At 41.8% G+C, this 27,569-nt stretch overlaps 1 long non-coding RNA gene across 3 annotated transcripts in view; it reads left to right on the forward strand.

The window, feature by feature from the left end:
• The window catches only part of LOC138657982 (uncharacterized), a 105,421-nt gene extending 78,381 nt beyond the window's left edge, over nt 1-27,040 (forward strand). For 2 of the 3 annotated variants that reach the window (XR_011317283.1, XR_011317281.1), the window contains exons 2-3: nt 11,213-11,320; nt 26,729-27,040. This is a non-coding gene — a long non-coding RNA (uncharacterized lncRNA). Of the gene's footprint in view, nt 1-11,212; nt 11,321-14,601; nt 14,735-26,728 lie in introns of those variants that run through there. The other variant, XR_011317282.1, reaches the window with a different exon arrangement.
• Nucleotides 27,041-27,569: the final 529 nt, after the last annotated feature.

A 27,569-nucleotide genomic window follows, 5' to 3' on the forward strand; every position in this document is an offset into this window, starting at 1 on the left:
TTGACAGAAAATAACAATATAATCATGGTGTCAGGTACACAACAGGTAGATGAATCAAAAATAATGATAGCCCCAAAGTCCAACATTACAAAGTAGGGAAATAACACCAATTCCAAGCCGTGTCTGTATAAATCACCCAAAACCACACATGAGTGAGGGGAGAGCAATACGAAATTACCTTTGATAAAGTGATAAACTAACGCGCTCAAGAGGAAGGAGTAATTGCATTTAGTACGTTTGCTGTTGGAAATAGAGTGTGAATTAGAAAAAGGCTATACGTAATTGCAAGGAGGAGGAGGGAGTAGTAATATGTTACCTAGAGACCTGGTACGCAGCGTTAGTGTGGGGACAATGTCCCATAAGCTGAACCTGTAAGGTTATGGGAAAATACAATGTAATGTGTCCGGGGCTGGTAATAATCCCCAAATCGTAAGCCCATATAGGTGCAGAGCACCGGTGTTACCTTGAATATCTGTCAGGGAAAGCGGCGCTCCCGCGCCCTGCTATTGCTGTGTGTGTCCGTATTGGTAGTGGGCGCGCTTATATCCCATGTGAATGCTGCGGACACCTCCTTCCGGACGTGACGTGGATTCGTCTCAGGTTAGTGTTATGCTAGCATCCTGGTTGTTAGGGGCGCTAGTAGGGTGTGCCGCCGATGAAGAGAGGCGGCGCATGCGCGGGCTGCTTGTTTCTTGGTTGTTAGGGACGCCAGTGACGTACACCGCTCAGTGAAGGAGGCGGCGCATGCGTAGAAGGCACCAGTGTGTTGGAGAGGGCATAATAGAAGGTTCCAATTACCGGACGTGACGTGGAGACCACTGGTGTATATGTAGGTAATGTGCTCTGGTTGCTAAGGACGCCCTATCTCGCATTGTAGATAGAAAGAAACACAGGCACAAAGAGTCCCAGTGTCCTGACCGCTATGGAGGTGCCTTGTCAAAGCGTGCGTGCAACGGTATCACTATAGCCCTCCCTACCTACAGGAATAGAGATGTCTTGTGATAAGGGATCAAATATCACCTTGATTGGTATAGCTCAAATCTGATTAGTGTGGATCTATAGTACTAGTGGAAATAAAATGGCTATAGCAATCTAGGACGAAATATAACACTAATCGGAGGTCCTAATCTGGCACTGATTATATATGGAGGAAAGCCTCCTGACAGATTGTGGGATCAGAGAGTTATAATGTAGAAAATGAAAAATAAAACAAAGATAAAAAATAAAATTAAAACAAAACTAGATAATAGAAGTAAAAATGAAAAATACAAATAGAAATTATGCAAATGTAGAGCAAATGGAAAAAATAAATAGTAGAAAAAAGAGATTAAAAATGAAGGGAATGAACAAAAGGAAAAAATTAGACAAATGAAATAAATGAAAAAAATGAAAAAAAAGGAAAAAAAGGAAAAAAAAGGAAAAAGAAAGAAAAAAGTGAAAAAATGAAACAATGAAAAAAATGAAAAAATGAAAAAAATGAAAAAATGAAAATAATAAAAAAAATGAGAAAATAAAAAAATAAAAAATAAAGAAATAATGAAAAATAATAAAAATTAGTTCAAAATCTTGATTTTACAGAACACGGACTCACCAATGGAGGATCAAAGTCAGCGTGTCTGCAAATTAAAAAGGAGACATAGTTAGTGATCGATAGGACAGTCCAACTCACACATGCCAATCTATTTCCCTGTTGAGACCTCTGGGTTCCAGGGTATCCAGTGTATATATCCAATACGTTTCCCTCTGTTTTAGAAGTTTAATGTGGTCCCCTCCTCTCCTGGGACGTGCTATTTGCTCCACAACCTGGAAGCGTAACTGTGCCACAGAGTGTTTAAATTTTGAGAAGTGGTCGGGTAGTGGGAGCCAGTTTTTACCGCAATGGATTGTGGACTTGTGGCTCGCTATTCGATCACGGACATGCTGAGTGGTCTCCCCAACATAAAGAAGACCACAAGGGCACTTAATAACATAGATGACAAAATTTGAGTTACATGTGAAGTAACCCTTGATAGGGTAACTCTTGCCTGTCCTGGGATGAGTTATGTTTTCCGCCTTAGTGACATTCGAACAAGCGGCACAACTCAAACATGGAAAAGTGCCTGTACGTTTATTGCCAAGGAATCTTTGCGTGGGTTCCGTACGTGCGCTCCCCACGTCAGCCCGAACCACCGAGTCCCTGCTATTGGTAGGTCTATGTGTACAAATTAGTGCAGGTACCTTAAAGGATTCAATACTGGGATACGATTTTGCGAGGAGTGACCAATGATTTTTAATGATAGAGTAAACCTTGGGCATGCAGGGATGGTACGTGTGTACGAATGGTATTCTCTGCGTATGATGGGAAGGTGGAGTAGGGGAGGGTGGGGTTATAGCTCATCTTCTTTCTTTTTCTAGTAGCCCGGTAGGGTATTGTCTCTCCCTGAATTTGCTCACCATCCCGTCCAGCCTTGTGTTCCTAATATCCGGGTTCGTGACTATACGCGAGATACGGGTGAATTGGGATCATGGCAGACTGTCTCTCGTGGCTCTAGGATGGCAACTAGAATAGTGCAATAAACTATTGCAGTCCGTCGGTTTATTGTAGAGGTCAAGTGTAAGTAGTCCCGTGGTGTCCTTGAGAACTAGGGTGTCAATAAAAGGTATCTCTCCTGTGTTATACTGGATAGTGAATTTCAGTTCTGGGATGATCGAGTTGAGAATCTCGTGAAACTCCTTCAGTGAATCAAGGGTCTCTGTCCAAATCAGAAATATATCATCGATATACCGGCGATATATCATGGCATGTTGTAAAAAAAGGGTGTTTTCAAAAACATGTTCTGTCTCAAATTCATCCATGAATGCATTAGCGTATGCAGGTGCTACGTGGGACCCCATAGCGGTGCCACGTTTCTGGACATAAAAGGTGTCTTCATATAGAAAAAAATTTTCATGTAGGACAATTTTGAGTAAGTCCATACAGAGATGGATAGATCCATTTGAGAGGTCCGTTAGTTTACCACTTTATCAAAGGTAATTTCGTATTGCTCTCCCCTCACTCATGTGTGGTTTTGGGTGATTTATACAGACACGGCTTGGAATTGGTGTTATTTCCCTACTTTGTAATGTTGGACTTTGGGGCTATCATTATTTTTGGTTCATCTACCTGTTGTGTACCTGACACCATGATTATATTGTTATTTTCTGTCAATTGTATGTTTGTATATAGATGGTATGTTTTTCTCTTTTCTTTCCACAGCATTATATGATTAAGGACTTGGTTAGTCCGAAACGTCATTTATTTGCAGCGCTTGATAAGTTTCATTTGTACAGTTATGCCACGTTGTTTTTGTACACAATAAAGTGTTCATACTTTTGCATGATATTCCACCTGTGAGTGCGGTATATTTCTGAACTATTAATGGGGAATCAAAGTCGGCAGTGAGTGGAGGACAGGAAAACACCTACAGTGCCCATTTTAATGCCAAAAACATCAATTCTTATTTCTTAAGCTTGTTGATCTTAATTTACTTTATAATAATAGTTAGGCATTGAAAACTAGGGGTCATTTGGCTAAAGTTGTGGGGGGATAGGGCTGGCTCAAGATTTTCGTGGGCCCAGGAAACGCGGAATACGTCACGGCGTTGGAGCAATGAGAGGTAAGTATTTCAACTTTGCAAGTGCTGTGATCCTGAGCAAGCAGGGGGGACCCACTCGTTGGCACTTGGCACTGGCACAGGGCCCCTCATAGTATGGCAGTGTGTTTGATGGCGGGTGGCGCCTCCCACTGCCAGAGACACTTTTGCGTACTATGAGGGGCCCTGTGCCAGTGACGTCGCCAACGAGTATGCCCCCCCACCTGATGAAGGAACCTGCACTTTCATCTGCACCTTCCTCTTTGTCCCCGTGTAAGGTGGTATAGTATAGTATGCGGGAAGGGGAACCTGACTTTCAGCAGGGCCCCTCATGTTATGATGGTGTGTCTGACATTGGTTGTGCACCACCACCGTCAGAGACACTTCATTGTACTATGAGGAGGGACCCTGTGCCAGTGCCGTCACCCAAGAGTGGGCGCACCCACCTGTCCAGGCAAACAGCACTCGCACGGGTGCTTACGCCAGGTGGTGACCACGGCCCTGTGGGGGGAGTCAGCCCATTTAGGAAGGTATAAAAATGGCCTATGGTGGACATTCAGCAGCTGCAAATGGCGGAATTGGAGAAGTCAGTAAGAGGAGGCCAAAAGCAAGACATTTTTTAGGCAAGCTACGTGTCAGCAGGAGAAGGTGGGGCAAAATAATTTGAAATCCATGATTGGCTCATTTTAATGAAGGTTAGATCATCAACATTCTGGGTAGCCAGACGTGTCCTTTTTTCGGTCAGTATTGAGCCAGCAGCACTGAAGACTCTTTCTGATAGCACACTAGAAGCAGGAACTTTTCTGCGTTTTACGCCTATAAAAAAGGGACCATATTTCCCTACGCTAAGTGTGATGCCGGCCTGAGTGTCTGAGCAAAGGGACTGAATACTTATGACCATGTGATATTTCAGTTTTCTTTTTATTAAATTTGCAAAAATAGCTACATTTCTGTTTTTTTCAGTCAAGATGGGGTGCAAAGTGGGGTGCAAAGTGTACATTAATGAGAAAAAAAGGAACTTTTTTGAATTTCCCAAATGGCTGCAATGAGTGAAAAATTTGAAGGGGTCTGAAAACATTCCGTACCTACTGTATACCCTCAATGGAAGCCGTAAAAGTTGTAATATCTAAAAAGTTACCTTGGGAAAGCATTTCATTATACATAGACTCTACACCAACAACGATTTGCAGTTTATACATTGTAATAGTAAAAACATTTTAAAAGAATGTTTTTTAAAGTTTAACTTTTTTATTTTTAACCCCTTAAGCCCCGAGGGTGGTTTGCACGTTAATGACCGGGCCAATTTTTACAATTCTGACCACTGTCCCTTTATGAGGTTATAACTCTGGAACGCTTCAACGGATCTTGGCGATTCTGACATTGTTTTCTCGTGACATATTGTACTTCATTTTAGTAGTAACATTTATTCGATATAACTTGCGTTTATTTGTGAAAAAAACGGAAATTTGGCGAAAATTTTGAAAATTTCGCAATTTTCCAACTTTAAATTTTTATGCCCTTAAATCACAGAGATATGTCACGCAAAATACTTAATAAGTAACATTTCCCACATGTCTCCTTTACATCAGCACAATTTTGGAACCAAAATTTATTTTTGTTAGGGAGTTATAAGGGTTCAAAGTTGACCAGCAATTTCTCATTTTTACAACACCATTTTTTTTTAGGGACCACATCTCATTTGATGTCATTTTGAGGGGTCTATATGATAGAAAATACCCAAGTGTGACACCATTCTAAAAACTGCACCCCTCAAGGTGCTCAAAACCACATTCAAGAAGTTTATTAACCCTTCAGGGGTTTCACAGGAATTTTTGGAATGTTTAAATAAAAATGAATATTTAACTTTTTTTCACACAAAATTTATTTCAGCTCCAATTTGTTTTATTTTACCAAGGGTAACAGGATAAAATGGATGCCAAACATTGTTGTACAATCTGTACTGAGTACGCTGATACCCCATATGTGGGGGTAAACCACTGTTTGGGCGCATGGCAGAGCTCGGAAGAGAAGGAGCGCCATTTGACTTTTAAATGCAAAATTGACAGGAATTGAGATGGGACACCATGTTGCGTTTGGAGAGCCACTGATGTGCCTAAACATTGAAACCCCCCACAAGTGACACCATTTTGGAAAGTAGACACCCTAAGGAACTTATCTAGATGTGTGGTGACCACTTTGACCCACCAATTGCTTCACAGAAGTTTATAATGCAGAGCCGTAAAAATAAAAAATCATATTTTTTCACAAAAATGATCTTTTCGCCCCCAATTTTTTATTTTCCCAAGAGTAAGAGAAGAAATTGAACCTCAAAAATTGTTGGCCAATTTGTCCTGAGTACGCTGATACCCCGTATATGGGTGTAAACCATTGTTTGGGCGTATGGCAGAGCTCGGAAGGGAAGGAGCGCCATTTTACTTTTCAATGCAAAATTGACTGGAATTGAGATGGGATGCCATGTTGCGTTTGGAGAGCCCCTGATGTGCCTAAACATTGAAATCCCCACAAGTGACACCATTTTGGAAAGTAGACCCCTTAAGGAACTTATCTAGAGGTGTGGTGAGCACTTTGACCCAACAAGTGCTTCACAGAAGTTTATAATGCAGAGCCGTAAAAATAAAAAATCATATTTTTTCACAAAAATAATCTTTTCGCCACCAATTTTTTATTTTCCCAAGGGTAAGAGAAGAAATTAGACCACAAAAGTTGTTGTGCAATTTGTCCTGAGTGCGACGATACCCCATATGTGGGGGTAAACCACTGTTTGGGCGCATGGCAGAGCTCGGAAGGAAAGGAGCGCCATTTGACTTTTCAATGCAAAATTGACTGGAATTGAGATGGGACGCCATGTTGCGTTTGGAGAGCCCCTGATGTGCCTAAACATTGGAACCCCTCACAAGTGACACCATTTTGAAAAGTAGACCCCTTAAGAAACTTATCTAGATGTGTGGTGAGCACTTTGACCCAACAAGTGCTTCACAGAAGTTTATAATGCAGAGCCGTAAAAATAAAAAATCTTATTTTTTCACAAAAATGATCTTTTCGCCCCCAATTTTTTATTTTCCCAAGGGTAAGAGAAGAAATTAGACGACAAAAGTTGTTGTGCAATTTGTCCTGAGTGCGACGATACCCCATATGTGGGGGTAAACCACTTTTTGGGTGCATAGCAGAGCTCGGAAGGGAAGGAGCGCCATTTGACTTTTCAATGCAAAATTGACTGGAATTAAGATGGGACGCCATGTTGGTTTGGAGAGCCCCTGATGTGCCTAAACATTAAAAACCCCCACAAGTGACACCATTTTGGAAACTAGACCCTCTAAGGAACTTATCTAGATGTGTTTTGAGAGCTTTGAACCCCCAAGTGTTTCACTACAGTTTATAACGCAGAGCCGTTAAAATAAATTTATTTTTTTTTCGCAAAAATTTTTTAGCCCCCAGTTTTGTATTTTCACAAGGGTAACATAATAAATTGGACCCCAAAAGTTGTTGTCCAATTTGTCCTGAGTACGCTGATACCCCATATGTGGGGGGGAACCACTGTTTGGGCGCATGGCAGAGCTCGGAAGGGAAGGAGCGCCATTTGGAATGCAGACTTAGATGGATTGGTCTGCAGGAGTCACGTTGCATTTGCAGAGCCCCTGATGTACCCAAACAGTACAAACCCCCCACAAGTGACCCCATATTAGAAACTAGACCTCCCATGGAACTTATCTAGATGTGTTGTGAGAACTTTGAACCCCTAAGTGTTTCACTACAGTTTATAACGCAGACCCGTGAAAATAAAAATTCTTTTTTTTTTCACAAAAATGATTTTTTAGCCCCCAGCTTTGTATTTTTACAAGGGTAACAGAATAAATTGGACCCCAAAAGTTGTTGTTCAATTTGTCCTGAGTACGCTGATACCCCATATGTGGGGGGGAACCACTGTTTGGGCTCATGGCAGAGCTCGGAAGGGAAGGAGCGCCATTTGGAATGCAGACTTAGATGGATTGGTCTGCAGGAGTCACGTTGCATTTGCAGAGCCCCTGATGTACCCAAACAGTACAAACCCCCCACAAGTGACCCCATATTAGAAACTAGACCTCCCATGGAACTTATCTAGATGTGTTGTGAGAACTTTGAACCCCTAAGTGTTTCACTACAGTTTATAACGCAGACCCGTGAAAATAAAAATTCTTTTTTTTTTCACAAAAATGATTTTTTAGCCCCCAGCTTTGTATTTTTACAAGGGTAACAGAATAAATTGGACCCCAAAAGTTGTTGTTCAATTTGTCCTGAGTACGCTGATACCCCATATGTGGGGGGGAACCACTGTTTGGGCTCATGGCAGAGCTCGGAAGGGAAGGAGCGCCATTTGGAATGCAGACTTAGATGGATTGGTCTGCAGGCGTCACGTTGCATTTGCAGAGCCCCTGATGTACCCAAACAGTAGAAACCACCCACAAGTGACCCCATATTGGAAACTAGACCTCCCATGGAACTTATCTAGATGTGTTGTGAAAACTTTGAACCCCCAAGTGTTTCACTACAGTTTACAACGCAGAGCCGTGAAAATAAAAATCCTTTTTTTTCCCACAAAAATGATTTTTAGCCCCCCAAATTTTTATTTTCCCAAGGATAACAAGAGAACTTGGACCCAAAAAGTTGTTGTCCAATTTGTCTCGAGTACGCTGATACCCCATATGTTGGGGTAAACCCCTGTTTGGGCGCACGGGAGAGCTCGGAAGTGAAGGAGCACTGTTTTACTTTTTCAATGCAGAATTGGCTGGAATTGAGATCGGACGCCATGTCGCGTTTGGAGAGCCCCTGATGTGTCTAAACAGTGGAAACCCCCCAATTATAAATGAAACCCTAATCCAAACGCACCACTAACCCTAATCCCAACTGTAACCCTAACCACACACCTAACCCAGACACACCCCTAATTCTAATCCCAACCCTAATCCCAACCGTAAATGTAATCCAAACCCTAACCCTAGCCCCAACCCTAGCCCTAACCCTAACCCTAACCCTAACCCTAACCGGAAAATGGAAATAAATACATTTTTTTTAATTTTATTATTTTTCCCTAAGGCTAGGTTCACATTGCGTTAGGGAAATCCGTTTAGCACTAGCGGATTGCGCTAACACAATGTCTTTTTAGGTGTCGTGTTTAGTGGTCGCGTTAACGTCCCCGCTCTGGAAGATCGGGGATCGGACCTCGGGCGCGCCGCGGACGCTGCAAGCAGCGTCTGAGGCGCGCCACAAAAGAATGGCACCTTGCTAGCGCGAGCCGAAAATGGCACGCTCTAGCGATGCGCTACACCTGAAAATCACATTGCTGTCAATGGTTGTGCTAACGGACCCGTTGCACGGCGTTAATTGTGACATTTTCGCCGTGCAACGTTGTCCGTTAGCGTTAACCCATTAACGCAATGTGAACCTAGCCTAACTAAGGGGGTGATGAAGGGGGGTTTGATTTACTTTTATAGCGAGTTTTTTAGCGGATTTTTATGATTGGCAGCCGTCACACACTAAAAGACGCTTTTTATAGCAAAAAAGTTTTTGCGTCTCCACATTTTGAGACCTATAATTTTTCCATATTTTGGTCCACAGAGTCATGTGAGGTCTTGTTTTTTGCGGGACGAGTTGACGTTTTTATCGGTTACATTTTCGGACACGTGACAGTTTTTGATCGCTTTTTATTCCGATTTTTTTGTGAGGCAGAATGACCAAAAACCAGCTATTCATGAATTTCTTTTGGGGGAGGCGTTTATACCGTTCCGCGTTTGGTAAAATTGATGAAGCAGTTTTATTCTTCGGGTCAGTACGATTACAGCGACACCTCATTTATATCATTTTTTTTATGTTTTGGCGCTTTTATACGATAAAAGCTATTTTATAGAAAAAATAATTATTTTGGCATCGCTTTATTCAGAGGACTATAACTTTTTTATTTTTTTGGTTATGATGCTATATGGCGGCTCGTTTTTTGCGGGACAAGATGACGTTTTCAGAGGTAACATGGTTATTTATATCTGTCTTTTTGATCGCGTGTTATTCCACTCTTTGTTCAGCGTTATGATAATAAAGCGTTGTTTTTTGGCTCGTTTTTTTTTTTTTTTTCTTACGGTGTTCACTGAAGGGGTTAACTAGTGGGCCAGTTTTATAGGTCGGGTCGTTACGGACGCGGCGATACTAAATATGTGTACTTTTATTGTTTTTTTGTTTTTTTTTATGTAAAGAAATGTATTTATGGGAATAATATTTTTTTTTTTCTGCTTTATTTAGGAATTTTTTTTTTATTTTTTTTTTTACAAGTGTGGAAATTTTTTTTTTTACTTTTTCACTTTGTCCCAGGGGGGGACATCACAGATCACCGATCTGACAGTGTGCACAGCACTCTGTTAGATCGGTGATCTTACATACAGCCGGGCAGGATTAGAGCTGCAGCTGCAGCCTGATCCTGACCCGGAAGTGCTCCCTGCAGGACCCGGATGCAGCCCGGCGGCCATTTTGGATCCGGGGACTGCAGGGAGAAGACGCTCGGTACACGGTGAGCACATCACCGTGTACCGATCGTCTCAGGGAAGCCCGCAGGGAGCCCCCTCCCTGCGCGATGCTTCCCTGCACCGCCGGCACACCGCGATCATCTTTGATCGCGGTGTGCCGGGGGTTAATGTGCCGGGAGCGGTCCGTGACCGCTCCTGGCACATAGTGCCGGATGTCAGCTGCGATAGGCAGCTGACACCCGGCCGCGATCGGCCGCGCTCCCCCCGTGAGCGCGGCCGATCGCATATGACGTACTATCCCGTCCATGGGAATTAAGTCCCAGGTCACCTGGACGGGATAGTACGTCATATGGGATTAAGGGGTTAAATCCATAATGCTATGTCAATTTTTCTTGAAGAACGACTGAAGTCATTAACCCCTTAATGCCGCGTCCAGTTTACATTTTGTCCTTTCCTTCTTCCAAGAGCCATAGCCTGTTTATTTTTTTGCACACAGCCATATGAGGGCTTGTTTTTTGCATAATGAATTGTACTTTTTATTCACACCATTTATTTTATCATATGATACACTGGAAACTGAGAAAAAATTAAGAGTGCTTCGAAAATTGCAAAAAATGTGTAATTTCACATTAGTTTTCTTTAATTTACCATGTTCACTATGCGGTAAAACTGACTGGGCAGACACCGAACATGTATACTTTTTTCTTTTTAAGTGGTGAAAAAAAGAATCCAAAATTTGTAAAAAAAATTTGCTTGTGTGGCTATTTTTTATATCTTGATAGATCAGGAGTTTCTTAATGCGGCACTAACCAAATATGTGTATTTTTTATTGCTTTATTATTCATAGTGTAAAAGGGGGTGATTTGTAATTTCAGATTATTTTCACATTTTTAAAAACATTTCATTTTTTTCACTTTTACTGTGACTCTGTGAATATTAGTCCCCTTAAAGGGAACCTGTCACCCGAATTTGGCGGGACTGGTTTTTTGTCATATGGGTGGAGTTTTCAGGTGTTTGATTCACCCTTTCCTTACCCGCTGGCTGCATGCTGGCCGCAATATTGAATTGAAGTTTATTCTCTGTCCTCCGTAGTACACGCCTGCGCAAGGCAAGAAAGAGGATTCGGATGATGGGCAGAATTCTTCTCAGCCAGCAGATCCACAGCTGATCAGACGACCAGAGGAAAATCTGCAGGAAGGGGTGAGTTGCTTAATGTACGCCTGTCTGTTCCACATAACCAGCTTAGGGACATCATAAAGAGTGTCTTGTCAGAAGCTTTGGGGGATGCGGTTACCCCTCCCCCAACATATTTAGTCAGACCCATCCTGGAGTGTGACCCACCCCCTCAGAACCCCTTTAAGGAGGCTCTGACATGTGGCCTTTCACCCCTGGGTTTCCATTTGAGCTTGGCAATTAAATAGCACATTTGGAATAACAATTATATAGATTTATTTTCATTATTTCCCCGTAAAGACCACCTGAGTAGACCTGAAAAGAAAGAGGACAAATCTGACATTGATGATTCCAAACACGGCTCTCTGAAGTCGTTCAACAACTGGATTCAGGCTTTTTCAATCTACTCAGTCTTAGGAGAGAAGTTTCCCGGCTTATGCAGTAAATTATTTCAGCATATTGATATTATCTTAGAGGCATACCGCAATTTTGGAGGCCTAGCATGGCTTAACTACGATGAGGCGTTTAGGCAAAAATTGCCGGTCCACCCTGATGTTAACTGGGGGGTCAAAGACGTAGGTTTATGGATCAACCTTATGCTCCCCCAAAGGCACTACGCCAGCAAACAACCAGTTTCCAGTATGACCAGGAAAGGCGTTTGTTTCGCATTTAATTAGTCTGCAAGTGGAATAACTCATGCTGGTTTCGCCAAGAATGCTCCTTCTGCGGAAATCCACACCCAATGTCCAAATATTTTTGGAAACAATCCTCTCAACCAGCTTCCAGAGATTCTAACTCAAAGAGCTTAGACTCCGGTGAAGTTGGGAGAAATGCTTTGGTGGCTAAACATATATCCAAACCGGGAGATAAGTAAACTTTTGTTTAACGGTTTTTCCTTGGATTTTGAAATCCCGCAATTTAAAGGCCCTGGATGTGTATTAGTAAAAAATTTGTCATCTCTGAATTTGCACCATGAGGTAGCCAGAAAAAAGATTACCGAGGAATTGAAATTGGGTAGGATTGCCGGTCTTTTTTCTCCCCCCCCCCCCCCCCTTTTTTTAAATTTCCATATTTCCCCACTCGATATCGTACCTAAGAAGGAGTCAGGTAGCTTCCGTATGATTCACCACTTGTCATACCCCCAGGGCTCCTCCCTGAATGAAGAGGTTGATAAATCGATATGCTCGGTCACTTACTCTTCCTTTGACACAGCTATTGATTTACTCAGAAAATTTGGCAGGAATGCATTAATGGCGAAATCTGACATCAAATCTGCATTTAGGTTGCTTCCTGTTCATCCATCTGGTTTTAATTCTTTAGGTTTTCATTTTGAGGAACAATTTTTCTTTGACAGATGTCTCCCCATGGGTTTTTCTTTATCTTGTTTTAATTTCGAACGTTTTTCATCTTTTTTACATTGGGTTTTAAAATCTAACACTCGGGATGCTGGTATTCTGCACTACCTGGACGATTTTCTTTTTGTCGGTCCTCCCTCTTCGGTAAATTGCCTCGCAACGCTAAATAGCTTCATTAGTATGTGTGGCACTTTTGGTGTACCTCTGGCGCATGATAAAACATGCCTTCCCACAAACGTGATCAAATTTTGGGGCATTACCCTGGACTCCAGCAAGATGGAATGCAGGCTGCCAGAAGAAAAAAAATTTAAATTACGCGAATCTTTGGAGAAATTTTTGTCAAATAAGAAGGTAACTCTAAAGGAAATGCAATCTTTGTTAGGCCTTTTGAATTTCGCTTTGCGCGTTATTCCGATGGGCAGAGTTTTTTCCAGACGGCTATATAATGCGACTATAGGCCTTTCATCCCCCGAGTCTCATATTAGGATTTCTTCAAATTTGAAGGAAGATGCAAAGATTTGGCTGTCTTTTTTTATCAGGATTCAATGGCAAATCCTGTTGGCAGTCTAAATTTGTTCTGGCCGATGATCTACCTTTTGCCTTTTCGTCTAACGGCGATGTGGGTTGTGGAATTTTATTTTCTACTCATTGGTTTGCGCATCTGTGGCCTGACTCATGGATAGCGAACCAAGTAACTGGAAAGGCTATGGTTTTGGAACTTTTTTCTATTTTCATCGGATTACATCTCTGGGATCATCGGATGCAAAGTGCCAGGACATTAATTCTGTCCAATAATAAAGGCGTTATTTTTTCTATTAACACCCTTACTTCCAAATATTTATGGGCGGCTAGGATTCTGAGACAGATAGTATTGACTTCTTTAAAGTTTAATATCTGGTTGAAAGCTAGGTTGGAGACAAGTGTGTTAGCATTGATTACAGATTCTCTCTGTTATCAACAATAGCAAATGTTTCGCCAACAGGTGCCCAACGCAGACGTGGATGCGACGCCTTGCCCTCAGGAGATTTGGGACATAGTCTTGAACTAATACCTCATTTTATTGAGCATTCATTGTCGGCACGATCATGGGCTGATTACTCAGCTGCATGGCAACAATGGATCGCGTTTTGTAGCCTGAACAATTTTAATTTTAGTATCTCCAGCCCTATTTCCGGCTTGAGATTTGTGAAATTTTTATGTTACAAAAGTTTATCTTATTCGGCGGTGGCCAAATCACTTGCTGGCGTGTCATTTTTTCTGAAATTATTTGGCAAAGTCCCACTGACGGGCCTACTCCCGATTAAACAATTCTTAAAGGGCTTCAAAAGATGTCATTTCAAACCAGAATCTAGACGCCCTATTTCACTCCCTCTTTTAAAAGAATTGTGCCTATCTCTTCAGACAGTTTGTCTCAATTCTTTTGAGACCATTTTGTTTTCCTCGGCTTTTTCTTTAGCATTTTTTGGGGCCTTACGGGTAGGCGAGTTGGTTCAATCAAAGAAAACTGATCCATCTGGGCTTATGGCCTCTGATGCGACTTTATTTGATTCTCATCTAACTTTATTCGTCAGACGATCTAAAACCGATCAGTTAGGTAGGGGTGTTAGATTAAAAATTGACTCTATGCCAGAGCAAATCTTTTGTCCAGTAGCCAACACCAAGAATTGGTTGCGTTTGAGGCCTTGCATTCCTGGCGCACTGTTTGTTCATTTAGATGGCACCCCTGCAACCATTTTTCAATTTAATTCTGTTTTTAAAAAATGTTTGTGGTTGTTGGGAAAAGAGCATTTAAGGTTTACCTCACATTCATTTAGAATAGGAGCGGCAACTGAGGCAGCAAGATTGGGTCTTCATGATTTTGAGATAATGAAATTGGGCAGATGGGAATCGAGTAGATTTAAACTTTATGTTCGGCATGAGTTATATGATAATTAACTTTAAGTTTGCTTTCAGGTCCCAAGGTTGTCTGGATTTTAGGACATTCCTTTGTATTTTGGGCGCAGAAGAGGGCCAGCCAATGTTCGTACTCTGAGAACCTTTCGTTCAGCCAAGACATTGTGCAAGTTTTTTGGCACAGCATTCGAGGCATGTCTTGGGATAAACTAGTTACGAAATTTAACAGTTCTTTTAATAAACTTCCTTATCCAGATTTGGTTATTTTGCATTTAGCTGGAAATGATCTCGGAAAAATCAAAACTCTCAATTTAAATACTGTTCTGAGATCAGACATTATTTATCTTAAGCAATCTTTTCCTGATACTTCTTTTGTTTTTTTCGGAGATCATTCCCAGACTGCTATGGAACAAGGGTAAACTATCCTTTTTGGAAAATATACGAAAAAGGGTTAACAGAGAGATGTCTAGATTTTTTCCCATGATCAATGGCTTTTCTTTTAGACATGAAGACCTGGATAGTTTTTTGCCTGGGTTTTATAGAAATGATTTAATTCATCTTACAGATATAGGCTTAGATATATTTAATTTAAACCTGCAGACAATGGTGGAAAAATGGCTGTGGTTTTGTGGGGGGGCCATGTCTCTTTGAGCCCTGGCGTTTGGAAAATCGCCCTTATTGGGTGGATTGGTCATTTACGGTGGTTAAATTGGTGGTTAATTTAAGAGTTAAGTTTAAGGAAAAACTGGTATGTTATTGGATTTCAAGTAACTCAAAAATAAATGACATGGCCATTCATTCCAAACATTGTCTGGTTTGTTTATTTTACTCGTAAGAATGGGCCTTGTGTGGCCATGTGTGCCTACATATGAGTGTGTTCAAAGGGAGATTTGTAGTTAAAATTCTGCGCTGCCGCTAAGATGAATTTCAGGGGAGTATAGTTGATTCACAGTGGTTTTATTCAATGCGTTTCAGTGGTCTCATACCACCTGGTGGTATTTCCTGATCAAGGGGGCATGAGACTCCTAAAACGCATTGAATAAAACCACTGTGAATCACCTATACTTTCCTGAAATTCATCTTAGCGGCAGCGCAGAATTTTAACTACAAATCTCCCTTTGAAGACATTATTTTCTCTGGTCGGTGAAGACCTGTGGATCTGCATCAGCCGCTATCTATATGCTCTAATCTCATCCTAACCGGGTGAGCAAATTTGGTATATATTCTCTTCTGTGTAACGTGGATAAGACCCTATTGCGCTCTTTGTCTCCCCATTGTTTTACATACGAGTGTGGCATCAGAGCGGAGCTGCAGGGATCCATCCTGCTTCCTGCCTGCGCTTCCTGTCTGACACAGCAGTACGGCTGGATGACATCAGCATTCAGCGTGCGTCTGTGTCAGATAGAAAGCTGCCAGCAATAAAGATACTGTGGCTGTGGGGAACGTGCGGACAAGTGAGTGATGCTGTGTGTGTACGTTTGTGAGCATGTGTGTGCTGCGGGGAATGTGCAGAGAGGTGAGTAGTGCTGTGTGTTCATGTGTGTTGCAGGGAACGTGCGGAGAGGTGAGTGGTGCTGTGTGTGTTTGTGTGTGTATGTTTGTGTGCATGCGGAGAAGTGAGTGGTGCTCTGTGTGTGTGTGTGTGTGTATGCTGCGGGGAACGTGCGGAGATGTGAGTGGGGTGTGTGGATGTGTGTCTGTGTGTGTAGGTGGTGGAGAGGGCAGTGGTGGGGGGAGATCAATGATTGAGGCGGTGGAAAGAGTAATGATGTAGGTGGGGAGAGGGCAATGATGGAGTGGTGGGAGAGAAAGCAATGATAGAGGTGGTGGAAAGGGCAATGATAGAAGTGGTGTAGAGGACATTGATCAGGGTGGAGAACAATGATGAGGTGGTGGAGAGGGTAATGATGAAGGTGGTGGAGAGGGCAATCATGGAGGTGATGTGGAGGGCAATGATTAGGGTGGTGGAGAGGGCAATGATGGGGTGGCAGAGAGCACAATGATGGGGTGACGGAGAGAGCAATGATGGGGGTGGTGGAGAAGGCAATGATGGAGAGGGCAATGATGGAGATGGAGGAGAGGACAATGATGGGATGCAGGGGTGGGGAGGTGGAGAATAAGGGATGTAGAGGATTGGGATTGGAGGAAAGTGAGCTTATAATGGACTTTCGAACAGGGGGAGGTGGAGGTAGACGTTAGATATGGATGTAAAATGAATTGGGTGGTGGAGGAAAGTGCTAAGCACCTGTTAGCGTCCGCCCCCATCTCACAATTCATTGTGATGCTATCGGGGACTTAAAATGTATTGGGGATTGAGAGAGGAGGCGATAAAGTTCATAGGACTCTATATAATGAGTTGAAAGGTGGGAGAAGACGCTGTCAGGGACTTGTAATGAATTGGGAGGTGGCGGAGAATGCTCAATACCTGATGATGTCTTTTCCCACTTCCAAATTTATTTTGATGCTATCAAGTACTTATAATAAATGATGGGGACACAGGACTAAGGCTATATGCACACATTCAGGATTTGCAGGAGAAAATTCTGCTGCATATCCTAATGTGTTGGCAGGAAGAAAGTTGCATAAAATTTATTTTTTGCCACATTTCTGCCATGCTTTTGTTAAATATTTCCCCCATTAATATGGGTGAAATACGCTGCAAGAATAGACATTATGCAGATTTTAATCTGCTGCAAATCAGCAAGGAAAAAATAAGCAGCGTGTGCATGAGACTTCAGGGATGTCAGTGTACAACCTTGCATATTTTCCGTGTGCACATAGCCTTACAGTTAATTGGGGAGAGTCACAGACTGAATAATTTATATTATTGGGAGTCAGAGATTATAGTTAATGGGAGGCACAGTGCTGCTTATCACTTTAGATTTTTAATGGCGCGTGGCTAATATTATATTCATGGTGGGGTACATATCTGTATTCAGGGGGAGACACAAGTATGTATACAATGTATGTGACCTTGTTATGTTCAGGGCTGCAAAGATCATCATGACCAGACAAGTCGTGGCTGGGAGAGGTCGGCATTAAGGTCTGACCAGATGGAGAAACAGGACAAACAGGAGAAAGAAGCTCTAATCAGACGAGACGTCAGCGTTAAGTGCCTGGTTGTAGATATTATTCTGTATTTGCACTGTGTGATGTGGAGTGATAATATTATCTGTAAAATCCGTTATTCTACAGTCTCCCATTTGTGTGAAATGTTCTTGTGCTTCCAGGATTTTTTATTATTTGGCAAACGGACTCATAGAGTTTTATAGGTCCACTCACATATACATGAAAATCACAGATCTTAGGGCTCATACTCACTTGTGTGAGTCTCGCACGTCAATACTCGGCGCTGCTGCCTTCACTCAGATCGGAGCGTGCGGTCTCATAGGAATACATGCAGCCGCACGCTCCACTCCTATGTGCCGGGTGCAGTGCCGGGTATTGACGTGCGAGACTTATCCGAGTCTCGCGCAAGTGAGTATGAGCCCTAAGAATGAGATCCGCGAAGGTCAGAGAATGTTCTGTGCTGATCCGATTTTGATGATCAGCATAGCACATGCTCAATGCGTCTGTAAAAGTGTTCAGCACACCAACACTGTACACAGATACAGGGATGATGTAGCCTTATTTTAGTATCAAAAATGTCATATAAGACAAGGGAAGAATAATCAAATGTGAAATATGTAATCCCTTAAAAACCAAATCTTCAGTAAAAAAATGATTTAAAAAAAGGTCTGTCTTTTCCTTGTGACACCTCACACCTATGGATTAGCTGGTTCCGTATTGTTCCTCTTGATGAACCGCATGGACGGAGAAACGTGTCGAGGCTGGAAGCTAAGTTTGGGTTAAATCCCAGCTTTGTTTTTCTTATTTTTTCCATCAATGTCCACTAATTGTGTATCTACAAGTATGAGACATATAGTTTTCTTCACGCCTATGCAGAACTTTTGAACACCACTGTATGTGAACTATTGTGGACAATTGATCTTGTCTGAACCATGCTGCTAAGCTTCTTGCATGGCTCCTCTGATTTGTGTACATGTCTTGTTGAGCTGTGGAGAGACCATAATTTATATCTATTTTGTATGGGTCTCACAAGATATGTCTATCAATTTAAACTGATTATCCTAGATAGACTAGTAATATGTATCAGTCATATGAGGGTGTCATTCTTTACAATAACCTGCTTCTCTTAAATCTATAAGTACTATCCCTTTATTTCTTTTTATTGCTTACTGTTTTCCCACCTATAGCATATTAGAATTTACAGGGCTAGTCGGGGACAGCCATCGCGGAGTGGTGGGCGCCCCATAAAACGTATTTAATAGGGTACCAACCTCCACTGCTAGGAAAGGACAGAAGGCAAGCATAGGGAATTGCTAGGTTATTGACATAGACTTATGCTATATGTGATATAATGTTTGCACTCGGAGGGTCTTTTTAAAAAAAAAAAAAATTTCATTAAAGTATTGGTTTTTAAGGGATTACATGTTTCACATGTAGCCTTGTTTTGTATAGCACAGTCCCTTAGTATATAGTGTACTCACTTATTATGTATAACACAGTCTCTTAGTATACAGTGTACTAACTTATCATGTATAACAGTCCCTTAGTATATAGTGTACCCACTTATTATGTACTAGATGGTGGCCCGATTCGAACGCATCGGGTATTCAAGAATATGTACTGTATGTAGTATATAGCACAGCCCACACAGTATATAACACAGCCCACGCAGTATATAACACAGCCCACGTAGTATATAGCAATGTGGGCACCATATCTCTGTTAAAAAAATAATTAAAATAAAAAATAGTTATATGCTCACCTTCCAGTGGCCCCCGGATCCAGCCCAAGACCTTTAGCGATGCACCTCGCGACACTCCGTTCCCAGTGATGGTTTGCGGCAATAACCACGTGATGATGTAGCAGTCTCGTGAGACCTCTATGTCATGTGGGGTCATTGCCGCAATGCATTTTATTATTATTATTTTTAACATTATATGTTTTTACTGTTGATGCTGCATAGGCAGCATCAATAGTAAAAAGTTGGTCACACTTACAGGGTTAATGGCAGCATGAATGGACTGCGTTACACCGCGTTATGCCACGGTGTAACGCAGTCTGTTTAACGGATTGCTAAAACGCTATGTGGGCGCTGACTGGAGGGGAGTATGGAGGGGGGCACTGACTGGAGGGGAGTAGGGAGGGGCCAATTCGCGGCCGGACTGTGCCTGACGCTGATTGGTCGCGCCCAGCCGGCCGCGACCAATCAGCGACGCGGGATTTCTATGACAGACAGACAAACAGACGGAAGTGGACCTTAGACAATTATATATAGAGATAACACGTCCTTAGTTACATAGTTTCCTGTTTTATTATGTACAGTGCTGTCTCTTACATAGTTTAATCTTGTTATTTTTGTTATTCACGGTGCCCTCTTTTATTACTTGGTCCCCTCTCTCATTAGATATAAAATGACTGCTGATGATGGAGCCGGTGACCAGACTACCAGTCCATCAACAAATCCATTAGAAAGGAAGCTTTCCCATGCTTCATCAGCCGTTATTGCATTATATATCTAACAAGACGGGACGGTATGTAATAAAGACATGCTCTATATAATCTGATATGTATGGGACGGGGCTGTACATAACAAGGGAGGGCACTATGTAATAAGGGACGTCAATATTCATAATAAAGGTGACTATGTAATAAATATACATATATGTGTGTGTGGCTATATATATGCAGCTTTGTCACCATAAAAGGAGGCCCAGAAACATTTCTTGCACAGGGGCCCCAAGCGGTCATTGTCCGCCCCTGCTATCGCCATATATTAAATGCTGCTGTCAGAGATTGACAGCGGCAGTAAACAAATTAGCAGCCATGGGCGAAGCTCCACTCCACCTGCGAATGTTAGAGGCATATGATGGCTGATTAATTCAGCCATCATCTACCAGGAAAGTTTTTATGTTACATATATGTTTTTCAAAACAATCTCAAGTGCTTTTGTTTTTATTCTTCATACCACGATCTGTTAAAAAAATGTGTTTGTAAATCTTGTAATTCTCACATTGGCAACTGGGGCTTTTCTCAACTCATACTTTCTATAGTTTCAGGAAATTCACATGCACATTAGCAGCAATAGACCAACTCAGACCCTATTCTATTGCGTTGAAGCCTCTTATGAGCGTGTGCAAACATCATTGTACAGGAAAAAGTTAACTGTTTTATCACTTATTGTGAATGATGGATCCTGTGTTATCAGTTATGTATAGAAGTGCCACCTATCATTCTACTGGAGGAGGAGGTGAGCTGTGACATCATCTATTGTGAATGGTGGATCCTGTGTTATCTACTGTATATAGAGGTGTTATCAGTCATTGTACAGGAGGAGGTGAGCTGTGACATTACCTATTGTGAATGGTGGATTCAGTGTTATCTACTGTATATAGAGGTATTATCAGGCATTGTACAGGAGGAAGAGGTGAGCTGTGACATCACCTATTGTAATGGTGGATCCTGTGTTATCTACTGTATATAGAGGTGTTATCAGTCATTGCACAGGAGGAAGAGAAAGTGAGCTGTGACATCACCTATTGTGAATGGTGGATCCTGTGTTATCTACTGTACATACAGGTATTATCAGGCATTGTTCAGGAGGAGGAGGTGAGCTGTGACATTATCTATTGTGAATGGTAGATCCTGTGTTATCTATTGTATATAGAGGTGTTATCAGTCATTGTACAGGAGGAGGAGGTTAGCTGTGACATCATCTATTGTGAATGGTGGATCCTGTGTTATCTACTGTATATAGAGGCGTTATCAGTCATTGTAAAGGAGGAGGAGAAGAGCTGTGACATCACCTATTGTGAATGGTGGATCCTGTGTTATCTACTGTATATACAGGTATTATCAGGCATTGTACAGGAGGAGGAGGTGAGCTGGGACATGAACTTTTGTGAACGATGGATCCCGTGTTTTCAGTTGTGTAAAGAGCTGTCACCTGTCATTGCAATCCTGTCTGTGATGATAATGAGACTAATGAAATGTCTTCTGTAAAGAACAGGAATTAGGAGTCTAGAAAAGTCTTATTGACCTGTGTGAAAATTGTAAGATATCTAATATTTTTTAAATACATTTTCCAATATAAAAATAAAAAAAAGCATAACAAATACATTTATCATAAATCCTAATAGAAAAAAGGTCATTTTCTGAAAACACTTTCTCTTCAAGACTTGACGGATATTCTTATTATATTAGAATCAGAACACTTCGCTTTTAGAGGTTTGATGGACATTTTGTATTTTTGAAGAATCCAAGGAATGACATGGTGCTCTTATCATTAACCTAATTTTCTCCAGGCATACAGTTGTGCTCAAAAGTTTACATATCCCGGCAGAATTTTTGCTTTCTTGGCCTTTTTTCAGAGAAAAACGACTGTGTTTTCTCTTTTTAAATTATAATAACAACGCAAAACATCCTAATGACCCTGATCAAAAGTTCACACACCACATTTCTTAATACTGTGTATTGCCTCCTCTAGCATCAATGACAGCTTGAAGTCTTTTGTGGTAGTTGTGGATGAGGTTCTTTGTTTTCTCAGATGGTAAAGCTGCCCACTCTTCTTGACAAAAAGCCTCCAGTTCCTGTAAATTTCTGGGATGTTTAGCATAAACTGCGCGCTTGAGATCTCCCCAGAGTGGCTCAATGATATTGAGGTCAATAGACTGAGATGGCCACTCCAGAACCTTCACTTTGTTCTGCTGTAGCAAATGACAGGTCGACTTGACCTTGTGTTTTGGATTGTTGTTATGTTGGAACATCCCAGTATGTAAAGAAGCTGCGGAGACACCATCACGTGTTTCTCGACGCAAGCAGTGAATAGCCAGGCCTTTCCCCGGGAAGGAACAACCACGGGAAGGGCAGCATCCTATGAAGGAAAGCCACCTATGCCAAGCATGGTATCCATCCACAGACAGCTGTTTCGGGGTTTTTGCCCCTCATCAAGGTGGAGTAGGAATCTGGCTATTAGGAGCAGTGCCTAGTAAAAAGGCTATAAAGGCACAGATGATTGGCCTCGGGGAGACCAAAACATCCAACACCGTGGAGACACCATCACGTCTGTGGATGGATACCATGCTTGGCATAGGTGGCTTTCCTTCATAGGATGCTGCCCTTCCCGTGGTTGTTCCTTCCCGGGGAAAGGCCTGGCTATTCACTGCTTGCGTCGAGAAACACGTGATGGTGTCTCAGCAGCTTCTTTACATGCATCTGCATATTTCCCATAAGGGATGGGGGCAGTGTTCTGGAATCACTGCGTTGAGAAACACGTGATGGTGTCTCCGCGGTGTTGGATGTTTTGGTCTCCCCGAGGCCAATCATCTGTGCCTTTATAGGAACATCCCAGTATGTCACCATGCGCAGCTTCCGGGCTGATGAGTGCAAATTTGCCTCCAGTATTTGATGATAATGTGCTGCATACATCTTTTTTTCCCTGTGTCTTTGTAGCTCACACATCCCCAAATCATCAGCAATCCACCTCCATGCTTTACAGTAGGAATGGTGTTCCTTTCATCATAGGCCTTGTTGACCTCTCTCCAAATGTAACATTTATGGTTGTGGCCAAAAAATTCTATTTTGGTCTCATAACTCCAAATTACCTTGCTCCAGAAGTTTTGAGGCTTGTCTCTGTGCTGTTTTGCATATTGTAGGTGAGATATTTTGTGGCATTTACGCAGCAATGGCTTTCTTCTGGCGACTCGACCATGCAGTCTATTCTTCTTCAAGTGCCTCCTTATTGTGCATCTTGAAACAGCCACACCGCTAGTTTTTAGAGTCTTGTATTTCAGCTGATGCTATTTGTGAGTATTTCTTTGTATCCCGAACAATTTTCTTGGCAGTTGTGGACAACATTTTTTTGGTCTACGTGACCATGGTTTTGTTTTTACAGAGCCCCCGATTTTCCATTTGTTAATCACAGTTTGAACGCTGCTGACTGGCATTATCAATTCCTTGGATATCTTTTTTCATCCCTTTCGTGTTTTATACAGTTCAACTACCGTTTCCCATAGATCCCTTGACAATTCTTTTGCTTTCCCCATGACTCACAATCCAGAAATGTCAGTGGCTGGATGAAAGATGCAAGAGTCTATCTGGATCCCAGAAACTCACTCAGCTTTTATGCACACACACGGATTACAAGCAAACAGGTCAGAGGTGAAGATGTTTCTTTTAGTAGCCATTCAAACCCATTTGTGTCAACTTTGGTGCATGTCATGAGGCCAAAATCACCAGGGTATGTGAACTTTTGATCCGGGCCATTTGGATGTTTTGGGTTGTCATTATGATTTGAAAAGAGAACACACAGTAGTTTGTCAATAAATGGCTTCATTTAACAACTAACCATGAGTGGAGAAAAAGTTTTGGTGTTATCATTCATATTCTCTGAAAAAAAGCCAAGAAAGCAAACATTCCGCTGGGGTACGTAAACTTTTGAGCACAACTGTAAATATATGTTTGCAGTAAGGTCCTAAGTGCCGATCGCATCCACCAGGCAGCCGTATCACTGCAGTTTCAGCTCGTCTATTTCAGTTTTATTTCCTCCCAAGTATTAGCACAAGGCTGGCACTCCCTACTCCAACCTTGGCAAAGCCAGAACCTGAAGGAAACGTCCTATTATACCCATTTTCTCTGTTGTCTGTTACGGGAAAAGTGTCAACAGACTTTTAGCTGGGAGATAAAGATCTCTCTGCATCGCTGGCCCCTCAAATGGAAGAGGGGGGATCTCAGAGAAACTGACGGCTTATCCTAAGGGTGGCTCATAAAAATTCAGCTGCTTAGCAGGATAGGTATAAATTGCATTCAGACATAACTCTATCCGCTGGCTAGAATATCAATCAGAGCCCTCTAATGGGGTCATCCTTATTAAACGAGAAGCCTCTCCTGGCTGCTGGTAGATTGCTCTGTTTCTCGGCTGAAAAACAGGATGAATTAATAAGCAGAAAATGGAAGAAAAAAGGCAGGAGATGTCCAAAGACGCGTCCTAGAAGCTCGGAGAGACCCATTATTCAATGACATTACTGAATGTTTAAACTAACATTATTTAGCAGTCCGGCATAAGGAGAATCCAAATGGCTCATGCCTGGTGTTGGGGTTACGTTGTGGCCATTGTATGGTCACGTGGACTGTAGTGCAAGGATCACACGATTGCCGGCCATACAAGACAGATCTTGTCAGGTCAATCTAAGCTTGTGCGCTTGCATGAATAACACCAAGGTTGATATGCAGTATAGGGGACTGAGGGCAGATCCTCTGTACATTCCTTGGTAAGGGGAAAGCCGCATGACCTCATTAAAATACGTACGGTAACTGCGTAACCCAACCATTTCCTACAGGCTCCGATAAGTGTATGTGTGGGCAAGAAATGTGAGCGAAGCATGAGGACACACTTGGGTGGTGAAATTAGAGAACAAGATTAATAAATGCATAAAAGTAATGGCATACTGCATCCACATTATACTCAGAGCATTCTAATATGCCTCATACACTATACAGAGGTAATTCTAATATGACTCATACGCTATACAGAAAGCAGTCTATTATGACTCACGCACTCTACACAGAGTATTCTAATATGACTAACACACAATATAGAGCATATTCTATGTTATGAAGAGCGCATTCTAATATGACTCATACTATGCAAAGACATTCCAATATGACTAATAAAATAAACAGAGAGCATTTTAATACTTCTAAATACACTACGCAGAGAGTATTCTAATGTTAATGAATGCACTATATAGAGAGCACTCTAGAGTTACTAATACACTATGCATAAAATATTCTACTAACCAGTACAGAGGGTATTAGGCTAGTTTCACACTAGCGTTTTGAGTAGCTGCGGAGGGCTGCGGACTTCCTCCGTGAAGCCCCGTCCTCGGCCGCACCTCCGCCACTAGATCCACCTACTTCTGCATGCGACCTGCGTACCTATCTTTAACATTAGGTACGCAGGTCGTGCGGCTGTATGCGGATGCTTCCGCATGCGTAGTTTTGACGATGCGGAGAAAAAAAGAAATTACTACCAGCTGCGTCCTATGCTGGTCGCCGCATCGTCAAAACGACGCATGCGGAAGCATCCGCATATAGTCGCATGACCTGCATACCTAATGTTAAAGATAGGTACGCAGGTCGCATGCAGAAGTAGACGGAGCTAGCGGCTGAGGTGCGGCCGAGGGCAGGGCTTCACGGAGGAAGTCTGCAGCCCTCCGCAGCTCCTCAAAACGCTAATGTGAAACTGGCCTTATACTAGTGACTTGTGGTTTATTCTGAGCATTCAAATTATTGATACACTAGTGAAATATATACTGCATATTTTCTGAATGGCTAGGGCTCCATCCTGAGAGCTTTCTAATTACATAACTCTAGAGAGAAAATATTTTAGTCAATGTCAAATAGAGTACAGTACTAGGGTCTAGCCCCCTACTTACTTAGAGCATTCTAATTACTAATACACTATACTAGTGTTCTATTGACTAAGATTACACTGAGTGCATTCTAATTGCTAATGTGTTGCACAGAGAACAATCTAGTGACAGAGAGAAGTCAGGACTTACACTCTGTACTGAGCATTTAAGCATTATAATTACTAATACACCATACTGGGAATATTCTAGTGATGACAATACAGTGCAATCTACTTAGTATCAGCATTCTATACTAAGAGCATTCAAAGTACTAATGCATTATACAAACAGTCTAGCAAATAACATATAGAGCATTCTACTGGTAACTTCTTCAATAACTTGTGTTATAGTGGTTCTTCTGTGGCCCTCGACCAGACAGGCTAACCTTCACTCCCCACCACCATCGATGTGCCCAATGCAGTATTGACCTTGGCATCTATCTATAACAATTTCATCTTTATTAAGGTCACTCATAGCATTACAGTTGACCATTTTTCCTACTTCCAACACATCAGCTTTAAGAACGCACAGTTTGTCTTCTGCCGATATGTCAATCTGACCTCCTAACAGATGCTCTTGTCATGGGATAATCAATGTTCTACATTTTTTTCTTGTGGTTTTAATGTTAAAGCCACAAAGCATTTTGGTTATCAATACACTATGCAGACAGCTATAGCCATTAATAGAAATTATCACGTTCCCTTTTACAGGTCGCACCCCTTTATGTGATGTGCAGAACACAATGATTGATCTGTGTTGGTATCCAGTTTGGGTCTAAACAAAAATATCTGTTATTCACCAGTCCGAGTTCCAGTGAAAGACCCCCAGTATTCTTCACCCAGCAGAAGACCTCTTTTGCTACTGCAAACATTGGGTTACTGTATCCAAGATAACTTATATAAGCCTTGCAAGCCAGCTCAGAAGATAACACTCATGACTCCTAGCAGTTTCTACACTGTGTTCCAAATTATTATGCAAATTGGATTCAAGTGTCATAAAGATTTAATTGTTTTGTTTTTCAAATAAACTCATTAATGGAATTGTGTCTCAGGGCTCAATGGATCACTGAAATCAATCTTAAACACATGACATAATTATTTTTCCTGGAGATTCTAATTAAAGGAAAACTAGTACTTAAAAATGATGTACCACATTATTAAGCAGGCCACAGGTTTAAGCAATATGGGAAATAAAAAGGATCTCTCTGCTGCTGAAAAATGTTAAATAGTGCAATGCCTTGGACAAGGTATGAAAACATGAGATATTTCACCAAAACTTAAGAGTGATCATCATACTGTGAAGAGATTTGTGACAGAAACAGAGCATAGACAGAGTTCATGCAGATAAAGGCATAATGAGGAAGGTTTCTGCCAGACAAATTCATTGGATTAAGAGAGCAGCTGCCAAAATACCATTACAAAGCAGCAAACAGTTATTTGAAGCTACTGGTGCCTCTGGAGTCCCTCGAACCTCAAGGTGTAGGATCCTTCAAATGCTTGCTGTGGTGCGTAAACCTACTATTTGGCCACCCCTAAACAGTGTTTTTTCATT

The sequence above is a fragment of the Ranitomeya imitator genome, chromosome 1, assembly GCF_032444005.1.
Source record: "Ranitomeya imitator isolate aRanImi1 chromosome 1, aRanImi1.pri, whole genome shotgun sequence".
In the NCBI taxonomy this organism is placed as follows: Eukaryota; Metazoa; Chordata; class Amphibia; order Anura; family Dendrobatidae; genus Ranitomeya; species Ranitomeya imitator.